The sequence below is a fragment of the Podarcis muralis genome, chromosome 12, assembly GCF_964188315.1.
Source record: "Podarcis muralis chromosome 12, rPodMur119.hap1.1, whole genome shotgun sequence".
NCBI classification, from domain to species: Eukaryota; Metazoa; Chordata; class Lepidosauria; order Squamata; family Lacertidae; genus Podarcis; species Podarcis muralis.
The window spans coordinates 59548620-59556969 of record NC_135666.1 but is presented as its reverse complement, the minus strand read 5'-3'; the positions used below and the strand labels follow the sequence as shown (position 1 = coordinate 59556969).

General features: G+C 46.7%; 1 protein-coding gene across 6 annotated transcripts in view; it reads left to right on the top strand.

The window, feature by feature from the left end:
* Positions 1 to 1373: 1373 nt before the first annotated feature.
* The window catches only part of GLI3 (GLI family zinc finger 3), a 239092-nt gene continuing 232115 nt past the window's right edge, over positions 1374 to 8350 (top strand). For 2 of the 6 annotated variants that reach the window (XM_077916535.1, XM_028749953.2), the window contains exon 1: positions 1376 to 1713. The gene's annotated coding sequence lies outside the window, so the exon portion shown is untranslated. Of the gene's footprint in view, positions 1714 to 2093; positions 2349 to 2908; positions 2931 to 8350 lie in introns of those variants that run through there. The other 4 variants (XM_028749954.2, XM_028749952.2, XM_077916532.1 and 1 more) reach the window with 4 other exon arrangements.

Below are 8350 nucleotides of genomic sequence, written 5' to 3'. Positions count from 1 at the left end.
CTTTCTCCCCCCCCCAAAAAATAGTCCGGCCCCCCACAAGGTCTGAGGGAGAGTGGACTGGCCCCCTGCTGAAAAAGTTTGCTGACCAGGTTTACTCCTTAGCCCTTTCTTCTTCCGAACCTCAAGGCAGTGGAGGTTTATGGTCAGACTTTTCTTTCTCTGCGATGGGCTCCCTTCTCAGGTTGATGAGCCCCACCTGCCTCTCACTTCCCTCTGCAGCATGTGCAGAAACCACCTTCTTGACTGTTGGGCCCACTATTGGGCTCGTCCACTCAGTCTGCCGGACACATGCAGGGGAAGGCCTTAACTCACCGAGGGCTTGAGACCCATGGGCTACCCTCACCTGGCTTTGGAGCCCTTCTCAAGGTGTAGCAGCTGCTGCAAGCTGAGTTTCTGGGTGAGAGCTGAATGCAGGGTGGGGAACACAGGTCAGCAAACTACCCCAGAGGAGCATGGCTGTTGGTACCCTCTGGTGGGGTAGTACCCTTCCCCTAACACTCCATACACCCATGGATGTAGCACACATGGATCAATGCAGAGCTCATTGGGGTGCTTTTTAGATTCGTGTTGCCTAATCTGACCCCCCCTGCCCCTGGCCGCACTCTGCCTGCTTCCGTGCCTTGAATGCTCTTCTGCCCAGGCCCCCAAAGGCACAGCTTTGAATCTGGTGCGATGTAAAATCTCCCATGGAGAATAAAATGGCCCGAGTTAAATTTGGACTTCCCATGGGTGCTCGCACTGCCATTGTCACCTGAACTCTCCACCTGACTGCAGCATGTTGTGGTGAAGGTGGGGAGAAGCAGGCCAGCCCTGCCTTTAGAAAGCAGTGGGAGAAGCTGACTCCCCAGGAGAGCGGGCGTGCCAAAGCCTGCACAGATTCACGGGTCCAAAAAGAGAGTGTGTGGAATTTCATTCAGCTCCACATATTTGTACAGAATGAGAAATGCCGGAAGATAAGCACAAAGGTAAAGCGGGGATGACGAGCCGTGCATTGCAGGTCCTTCTCTATCTGGAGAATCCCCACGAACTTTTTTGCTCTCTGTGTTTTTTTAACACCTACGATGGACATTCCTTGAACAGAAACGTGGGAGCCTGAAGGTCTGGAGGGTTTGGGAAAGGGAAGGCGGCCCCCCGCCGCCTGAGGGAGAAGGTCCTCCCCGAGGGCACCCCGCTTCTCGGGCGCTTCCTCCCAGCCGCCGAGGGGGAAAGGAAGGGGCGAGCGGGGGCCGCGTGCCGCAGCCTGCCGGCCCCCCGGAATCTCCTCTCCCGGGCGGGCAGCTCGCCTGGGGCCTAAGCGCCCCCCGCCCCTCCTGGTCTTGTTGAGGCTTTTGCATCCTCCGCTCTGGTCGCCTTTAAGGCGGAGAGGCCCTCCCGCCCCCGAGGCTGAAGCGCTCCAGAATCCCCGGGGGAAGGCAGGGCTCCCCTTTTTGCGCCAGCCCCGCTCCACGTGGAGAGGCGCGCGCAAAGGGAGGAAAGTTGCGCGAGCTGCGCTCCGGCAGGATCGCTGGGTTTGTGTGGGTCTGTCTGTCTTTCTCCCGGCAGCTCGCCCCCCCCCCCAAACACCCAGAGGGGGAGGAGAAGGAGCGAGGGAAGGAGAGGAGGGAGGCGGCGGCGGAGGGCTGAGCCGGACAGCCCGGCAACATCTGCAAAACTTGGAGGAGAGGCGGGAGGAGGCAGAGGAAGCGGCAGACTCGGGGCAACTTTTCGGAACACGTGAGTTATGAGAGTTGCATGTTTCCCTTTCCCCTTCTTCTTCTTCCCTGGACCGAGAGGCAGAGAAAGGAACGAAATCAGAGAAGGGGGAGAGAAAGAAGAGAAAAGCGCAGCCACAGGGAAGGGAGGAGGAGGAGGAGGAGGAAGGGGCAGCGGCCCAAGCGCGCCTTTTCCTCCCTTTGCGTGCAAGTTTGTGATTTGCGAACTGGCGGCGGACTGTCCTCCTTTTTTCGGGGTTGTTTCGGTTGTTGTTGTCGAACCGGGAGAAATGTCACTCCGGGCTCCTCCGTGAGTCAGAAGGGATCGGATTACAGCGGGCGGGCGGGCGGGCGGGGGGCGAGGAACCGCTGGAAGGTCTCGGCGGAGAGAGAGAAATAAGCGCGCGCGCGCGCCTGAAGGCAAAGCCCCAACGGGAGGGCGAGCGCCGGGCGCGTAAAAGAGAAGGCAGACCCCCAACCCCCCCCCCGCTCCTCCCCCTGCCCAGCCCGCCCCTCCAAAACAGGAGCCCAGTGCCCTCATTCATCCTCGGGGAGCGGCGCTGCGAAGTTGGCCGCGGAGGAGCCGGCGAGGCCCCGATCTTCGCCTATGGGGAACTGGCGGGCTGCTCCCCACCCCGGCCGAAGCGGCGGCGGCAGGTAAGCCGTTCCCCCCGTGCTTTTCGGGCGGGTGGGTGTGCGCGCGCGCGCGTGTGGAAAGAGGGAGAGGAGGGGAAAGTTCTTTGTTTAACTTGCCGTGCGCTGGCCGCGCGGAAAAGAAAGTTGGAGTGGGGCTGGGAGGGAGGGAGGGAGAAGAGCTTCCCTTTTCTGCCCTCGATCCCTCCTCCGAGCCCGGCGGGATGGAGAGTTCGGGGCTCTTGGGGAAGTGGAGCTGGCCAGGCTTGCTGGCTCGGCTGGCGCGCTTGCAGGGGCTTGTCCCGGAGCAAGCCCGGCTCGGCTCGAGCTGGCGGAGGCGCCCGAAGCGCGCGGCGCGTGGGCCTCTCCGCGCCCCCTTCTCGCCCCCTTCTCGACTCGGAGAGCATTGGGAGGCTTCAGGTCCCGCAGCTCACTTGAACTGCTGCGCATTTTGCAGGCTCCCGGCAGCTGCTTGGCCTCTTCCAAGGGGCGGGAGGGAAGGAGAGAGCGGGGTGGAAATAGCGTTGACTTTCTTGCCAGCAGTTTCTGTGGTGGCTGGAAGTTTGCCACATCTGGAAACTGGGTGGAAGCAAGTGATCGGATGTGGTACTGTACACAACCTTCTGCTGTTATTTGCAGTGTTAGGAAGGGTGCCTTTTCAATCTCTTCTCTCTCTCTTTTTTGGAGTGATTCATTTGCTTGGAAGGTCCTGGGAAAAAGGGAGGGGGTGTTGAAGGAAGGTGGGAGCAAAGCTTCCAGTTTTAGAAAAAGCTGAGAGTTAAAAGCGAAACTTTCAGAGTTTACTGTTGCAGAATGAGAGAAGGGTCCCCGTGGCAACTAGAAGGTTGGTTAGCTGGTTTTGGCACAGATGCTTGAATTTCCATTGTTAGCTGACACTTTGGTAATAATCTGGCAAGGTGCAACCCAAATGCTCCCTGGATCTGAATATTTTTCTGTTGTGCAGACTTCTCCTTTCTTTACATTTTGGCTGCTTCTGCCAAACTTCATTCTCTGGATGGCGAGGACTTCTTGACCGGACAGCTATATGAATCACACCCAGCAGTTAACTTTCTCAAACTTGGGGAAGGGCTAGAGGGAGCTTGGAAAAAGAGGCAGAGTAAATAGTGGCAGGCAAAGCAATTTGGATTAGACTCTTGGGCAAGTAAACACATCAAAGGGACCCTAAAAGGCTCATGGAAAGTATCTGTATTGTTATGTCAGCGCAACCCTTCTTCTTTGGGCTTGTTCACAGTTGCAGCTTTTGTGATTGGGAGGGGGGGCTGCCACTTGGGGTTTGCGGCTGCAAGCACCATGTGGGGGAAAGGGTTTAAAAAGCTAACCCCCTACCCCAAATTATTTCAATCCTCTGGTGTATCATGTTGATTCCATCCTTGGGGTCTGGTGTTTGTGGCCTTTTGCCAGTTTATATGTAGAGATATTTATGTAAAACATTTTCTTGCTGTTCTCTGCCAGCTGTTCCACATTTTCCAGCTGCCAGTTCAGTTTGAAATGATGGGCCATTTCCATCCCAGCCTAGCAGAGCCTTTTTAAGGCCAAGTTATAGGTGGCAAGTTAGCATGCAAGGGGCCTAAGAGAAGTCCGCATTAGCTAGCTGGGCAGCAGACGTTGTTAACTTGCTTCTTTTTGGAAGGCATTAAACTTTTTTTAAAAAATAAAAAATCAGGCCTTTTCCATTTTGATGTTTGAACCTGCAATTTTGGTTTTATTTGTATGGGTCACAGAAAAAAACTCATCTGTTCCCAGCTCTTTTGAATTTGTGGTTCTTTTAATTATATCAGGGCATTCTGTGCCTTTCTCTGTGTCCGTATGATTCCAAAATGGCAACACAAATACTTGGGTGCAAGTGAACACCGAGAAACCAAGCTTGTGTTTGAGAGGAGTAGATGAGGAAGGAAAGAAGGGGTTGTCTTCTCTGCCTAGATTATACCCTAAAATTACTCATAAGTAGCCTTTAACTGTGCAGTTGCATTCTCAATTTGGAATGGTGTGTTAGTGATCGATGCCTATAATTGTTTCCTTTAGGCTCTTTATTAAAAATTAATTGGGATCTGACAGTTTATTAATTGCATATCTCAAAGATTATTTTGAAAGAAGGATGCAGTGTTTAAAATGTAAAGAATTATGAAAATTTGAAATACTTCTGAGCACCTTATTGTAGCTGAGTTGAGGTTATCTGTTAAAAAAAACCTAACCATGAATGACTTCAGCAGTGTAAACTGTATAAAGTATTTCAAGAATTTATTTACGAGATATTGCTTGCAACTTACTGGTGGATGACTTGTAGATGGTTATTTTTCAGCCTTATTAAAACAAACATTAAATTACATCAAATTGGCTGTAAGAGGCAGTTGGTTAGCTTTTGCTAGAACAAAACAGCTCCAATTCTCTGCATGTTTGCTCAGAAGCAGGTCCTACTGAGATCAATGGGACTATAGATGAAGCAAGTCTGTGTAGAAGAATGCAGTTCACTTGATTTCTTACACTGTGTTTGTAAGACACCCTTACTAGGAAATAAATTCCAATGAAATCAGTTAGATAGAATATACTTTGAAGCAATTATGTTTAGGATCAGGGTGCTGGAAATCAGGAAAGATGGAACAATGATGTAATGTAATTCTTCAAAGGAAAAAATCAAAGCTAGAGAGTCAGTACAGTAGCTGTATTTCAAGGGTGTATGTGTGCATGTGTTCATAATTTTACGTGGCATCACTGCTCATGTTCGTCAGTGAAACTTTGTTTGCTAAAGCTTTTATCTGCATAAGAAATACTGAACCAAAACAGACATTGCATATAATGTCTTGACTAAAAATGCAAAACTTGTACCCAACACCAAACAGAAGTTTGTAGAAAAGGCAAAGTCTTTTGAAATATAAGTGGTTTGTAGTTACGTTCCAGGCATCTTGCATTATTTTCATATGGTATATTTCATTTGGGTGAGATATATTTGGACAGAGACAACATTTTCTATATGCAAAATGTTGAACACTAGTTCTGCTGCAAACACAACAACCAGAGCACTTGCATTTAAAGTTTAAAAGTTTAAAATTCATGTGGGGAGAGGTCCAGCTTTGTACTATAGAAGGCAGTAACTAGTTTTCATTGATTTCAATGGAGTAAGGGTGACTTTCTTTGCTGTAATTATTAATTACCTTTTATAGGACTTTTAAGAGTACTAAAGCCATCTCTTTCTTACTTGCAATCATTTGTAATTACTAGCATGCATCACTGTCCTGTTTTACGCTTTGCAAAGGTGTTTATTTGATGTTTAAAGGCATTTTAGAAAACTTTCCTACAATTTCCCTTCAGAGTAAAGCATCTGATGCTTATTAAAGTGGGAAGGGGGAGGCCAGAGAGTTATGAAAGGAAACGGTTTAATGGCCATTGTTGCCTGCACTCCAGCGTGAGGAGACAGTAATGTACTAAGAAGAAGCAGACTAGGAGCAAGAGTGAATCAATGAGTCATGAAATCCTCAGGAAGACCTTAGTAATGGAATGTTAATGCTTTTAGACTATAGCAGATTATCTCAAAAGTCAGAGTTTTCTACTATATATGCAATTGTGGTAAATCCCCTAAACTAAAGAAATACTTTGAAGAAGGCATTCCTAAGACTGGCCCTCATATTCTTCAGTTTATTTGATTTTATTCAAGTCAAGACATATTTCATTTGATCAGTTTGCAGTAAGGAAGTGAGATGCTAAATTCACTCAATAAACCTTTTGTTCTTGTTTTACAAAAGGCTCAGCTCTAATAATTCTTTCAAAGAGCCTTTTAATCAGTATTTCCAAAACATACACCTTCAACCTTCCTTTGCTCTCCCTGTTCTGTCGCTTGTCTACATTGGAATTGATTTGTTCCAGCTTAAAAAAATAAAATAAAGGGAGATGGAATAAACAAAATAAAAATAAAAATTGGGGGCACGCTGTAAAACTTTTTTTCAAGTTTTCTCTGTGTATTTTCCCATCTTTACTTTTATTTGATAGGTCTGTGAAATAGAGCTGTAGACTGGCAAAGACTTTAAATGAAATTTCACACTTTGATGATTTTTTTTTCAACTTTGATATATTGACAGCAAAAGGAGCTGCAAAGCTTTTATATAACTTGAGCAGTAACGCCAAGCAGCAGTCAAACGTCTCTCTGCATTTGTGTTTAACTGCAGAAGAAAAACATGTCCATGGGCAGTTGAGGTTCTTATCAACTCCCTAATCCCAGATCCCAGCAAACCTTGAGGGCATGCCTCAGATCTTGCTGAAATCATTGTAGACTCTCTCACAGTTTGCAGATTAAATATGCTATGTGTTCCTGGCTCCAACAACAGTTTTATGAGCTTACTAAGCTTCCTGTTTTAAGATCTCATTTTTCTGAAGTTTTTAGGAGCTGCTAAAGGCAATGCTGTCTGGGCTAAGTAAGTGGCTCTTGTTAATTTAGAGACACTTCAGATATTTTATTCTGTCTGTAAAAATAGCCCAAATTGTTATTTTTAAATTGGAAGGCTATTTACATTGAAGGAGCAGCAACAAAAAAAGGCATTCTTTCTAAAGGGAGATGCTGCTGCTGTCCTCCGGCGTGTCGGGGGAGGGCACAACGTTGTAAAGTTTTACATGGAACTTGATTTATTTGTTAATGGTGATTGGTCTGTCGAAAAATTAGACTTCTGTTGGAATTTCAGCGGTTAGGCAAAATCTCAATATCTTTGTTCCTTACTGGTTGTTTGATGGGTCCTGAGAAATTTGTACATCTTCTCCCCCTTGCCAAAAAGACTTGCAGGCAATGCCCCCCCACCCCCCAAATTGTAATAATTCACATAGTTTGAATCCAAGGATATTTTTCCTATTCCTACATCGGGAAAGAACAATTTTGTTTGTTCCTTTCATCCTAAATCTTTTGTTTCCCCATAGCTGATGAACAGTTAACTCCCAAGTTTCATTCCCTGTTGTAACCATGTTTATGTATTTAGCGTAAGAGTGGCTTGTTAAAAGAAGGAAAATACCTATATCATTGTTCAACAACATGTGTCAAGTTATTCCCAAGGGAAGTTGAGCCAATTTTGTGCTTAAAGGTTATTCAGTGAATGAAATTGTGAAAGCCCATTTGTCAAGGTATTGCCTGGTTTCTCTTAGTTTTCAACCCCCAAATTCATTGTCTTCCTGGCCCAGTCATTAGTCATCAGTGTATTAGCAATGCCTTCAGGCAATGCGGCCCAGCAGTACTTCTTCACACTACTCTAGCTCTCAAAGTGCACTCTGCCGACTTGCAGAATTACTGCACTGATTTCCACTTGGCTAGGTTTTGAGGTAAGTCCCCTCCCTGCCTCCTCCTCCCTCAGCTCCCTCTCTAAGCCCCTGCTTGCTTTCAGAGTCTCGCTTTCTGCAGAGACTTGGAGGTGTGTGTAGATCTGGGAAGGGTGAGGATTTATCTTAAGGACGTCGTTGTTATGGTATGAACAATACGTAACCATTACACTATTTTCAGACTGCAAGTAGATTGCTAAACTGAGGCTTTCTGTGTTCTTTCAAGAGTTTCATAATTGCTCAATACTATATTCCATTGTGAGCATTGTTTTAAGAATTAGTCTCAGTATTAAAATACAGTAATTGTTTTTAGCCTACATGCTTCTACATGCTTACTCAAAAGTAAGTTGAACTTGGTGCAGTAATAAGTCTTCTTAAGACCTTCCATACACTTGCTTGCAAGTACGTGCCATTTCTGTGATGTAAATCGCTTGGGTTTATTCTGCACTCCTAGGCACCCTTCCTAACTTAATCAGTAATTAACTTGGCCATGTAGGATGGTGTGGCTTGACCTTTTCAAATGTGTAAGGTTTTTCACAAATGTGCATTCTTGGAAGGCGAAGATGGAATTTTGTGATTCTTGGGGAACGGATTCAAAAGTACCTTCTGTTGCAGCAAAACAGAGCTGCTTTCTAGTCCCTTCTCCCCTGGCGTTGCAGGAAGAGGGGGGGGGAAGGTAAAATGTTCTGATACCTGTTTTACAACAAGACACAAGT